At 36.3% G+C, this 2,776-nt stretch overlaps 1 long non-coding RNA gene across 1 annotated transcript in view; it reads left to right on the top strand.

The window, feature by feature from the left end:
• Positions 1-2,467, top strand: part of LOC128249527 (uncharacterized) — an 81,183-nt gene extending 78,716 nt beyond the window's left edge. Inside the window, exon 3 of the long non-coding RNA XR_008265661.1 lies at positions 2,371-2,467. This is a non-coding gene — a long non-coding RNA (uncharacterized LOC128249527). The remainder of the gene's footprint in view (positions 1-2,370) is intronic.
• Positions 2,468-2,776: the final 309 nt, after the last annotated feature.

Here is a 2,776-nt window from a genome sequence, read left to right as displayed (position 1 = left end):
ACCCTAACCCTAACCCTATCACCGATAGAATTGTTTCAGAATCGTTTGTTGATGTAGTCGGCACTTAATGTATATCGGCTGAATGGACGTCAGTGATTGGTTGAAATTACAGAAATACGACAACTTTAACATGAAATAACTTAGGGATTTCTTTTTTTTTAAGAAGACTAAGAGAAAAAGATGTTTTATATGACACATTCTACCAGTGTTCCAAGTTTCAAAGTGTTTCGTTAATGAAAAATGTGGCCCCCGTTTTAAAAAAGATCCATATATACATATACATACGCAGACACACAGGCATATACCTACATTCACACGTAGATACATGCATGCATACATACATACATATGCAGCCATGCATGCTTGCATAGTCTCGTTTGTATATTTGAAATACTATCTTTTAAGTTAACGAATTGTACGGAAAATATCCCTTAACGATAAGGTTCATCTCATTAGAAAAATAAGAAACAATGGATTTTTATCTTTTAAACGAAAAACTTTTTTTCCCGTTAACAAAATACGGAACAATTGCTATTTCGCAGAGTTTGGTATGTGTTGCAATCAAATATATTTGGATTTCGTATTTTGCGTCCCTCCTCTTCTATCTTGGTTTTTTTCACAATATTCTTCGCCCCGCTATTAAATAATATAAGAAGGTTTAGCAGCTGACGATGAGAATATATCTTTGATAGGAAGGCGGTGAGCTGGCAGAATTGTTAGCCCGCCGGGCGAAATACTTAACGGTATTTCGTCTGCCGGTACGTTCTGAGTTCAAATTCTGCCGAGGTCGACTTTACCTTTCATCCTTTCGGGGACGATTAAATAAGTTCCAGTTACGCACTGGGGTCGATGTAATCGACTTAATCCTTTTGTCTGTCCGTTTGTCCCCTGTATATTTAGCTCCCTGTGGCCAATAAAGAAATAAATATATCTTTGATAGGCTTGCTGTCTGTGGATCTTTTATGCCTTGTCCCGTTGTCGTAGGTCTGAACATTGTGAAGGTGCGTGGCATAGTGGCTAGGGCATTCCGTTCATGATCACAAGGTCGTGAGTTCGATTCCCGGCGGTGCGTTGTGTCCTTGAGCAAGACACTTTATTTCCCGTTGCTCCAGTTCACTCAGCTGGCAAGACTGAGTTTCACATTATTCCAAAGGACCAGCCTTGTCACATTCTGCTGAACTACGTTTAGGATTACGTACGTTTGTGGTATGCTCAGTCACCTGCACGTTAATTCACGAGCAGGCTGTTCCGTTGATCAGATTAACTGGAACCCTCGTCGTCGTAGCCGACGGAATGCCATTTATGTAACGAGGCATCAGAATTAAATAACAATAAAATCAATAACATATCTATTCATTCTTACTACGCTCTGGCGGATTCGAACCTGAATACGCCAATCGCTGTTGTTCTTATTTCATCGAAGAACACCTCCTTCTTTTTGACGATATGTGTTCATAACACATGCGATTGACCGATGTAAGAGGATTTTGAGACACCATGGTGTTTCGTCCTAAATTATGTGTCTCCTCAGTCAAAGCCACTCCGTCAGACCAAAGAATCTGACAAGAACTGGGCTCTTTTTTAAAGAAATCAGCAAAGAAATTCTTTCTTAATACGATCTGGCAGTCCGCAAAATATATTTATTCTATGAAGAGATGACGACTGTCGTTAATCTGTGAATAAAAGATAGATTGGTGCCATAACCCTATATAACAGCCGTGGTACAGCCATGATTCTCAAATTTACGATCTGTATCTCCTCTGTTAATATTGGGCTTTAGTGATGTTTGCCTTTCTTCTTCTAAATCAGCTTTAATATCTTATCATCTGGATTTTAAAATACTTACCACAAAACAATGGAAGCTCAATAAAAGTCTTCGATGAGCGGAAACTAATCAATATACTTTGGGGAGCCAAACTATATCTTTTATCTTTTACTTGTTTCAGTCATTAGAATGTGGCCATGCTGGGGCAGCGCTTTGAAGAATTTTTAGTCGAATGAGTCGAATGAGGCTAGAATAGAAAACACTTGCCCAAGGTATCATGCAGTGGGACAGAACCCGAAACTATGTGGTTGAGAATCAATCTTCTTACCACACAGCTACGCTTGTGCCTATTTATTTATAAATCTAATTTTAAAAAAAAAATGTTATAGTTCTTGAACGTTAAAAATATGATATGTGGTTTTTCTTATCAAACAAGTTGTCCACTCTTATTAAATAAACACAATATATGGATAAAAATAACATAAATAACTCTTTTACAACATATAACGTTAATAGTATATAACTAGAATATTCTCTACCTCCCGCCAGTTTTTGAGACTCTTGGAGATAAACATTAATAAAATGATATTTCTTTCATGATATAGAGTAATCTATCAGAGTGCCATACTGGACAGAAGCCTGCTGTGTGATCTGATTGTGTGGCTGATGTAATCAACCCAGTTTGTTGTGATTTAATTTTTTTCCTGCTTCCAGAAATTTTTTTTAAAGACATTTCACATTTTCGTTTTTGTATTAGTTATGCAATATTCTTGATGTTAAAATGTGTATTGAAGCACATTTTGTTGTCTCTTGGGAGGGTGATTGTGCCAATAATAAACATACATACTGGTTATATTTCACTTCGTTTATCATTATTATTATTATTATTATTATTATTATTATTATTATTATTATTATTATTATTATTATTATGTTACTTTTTTTCTTTCTTTCTTCAAATTTTCTTCCATTTCTCGCCGAGTGTTTTCCGTACACCTAGGGCAGAGAAAC

Source organism: Octopus bimaculoides, chromosome 1 (genome assembly GCF_001194135.2).
Source record: "Octopus bimaculoides isolate UCB-OBI-ISO-001 chromosome 1, ASM119413v2, whole genome shotgun sequence".
Classification (NCBI taxonomy): Eukaryota; Metazoa; Mollusca; class Cephalopoda; order Octopoda; family Octopodidae; genus Octopus; species Octopus bimaculoides.
Note: the sequence above shows the minus strand (reverse complement) of the source record. Positions and strands in the feature narration are given on the sequence as shown.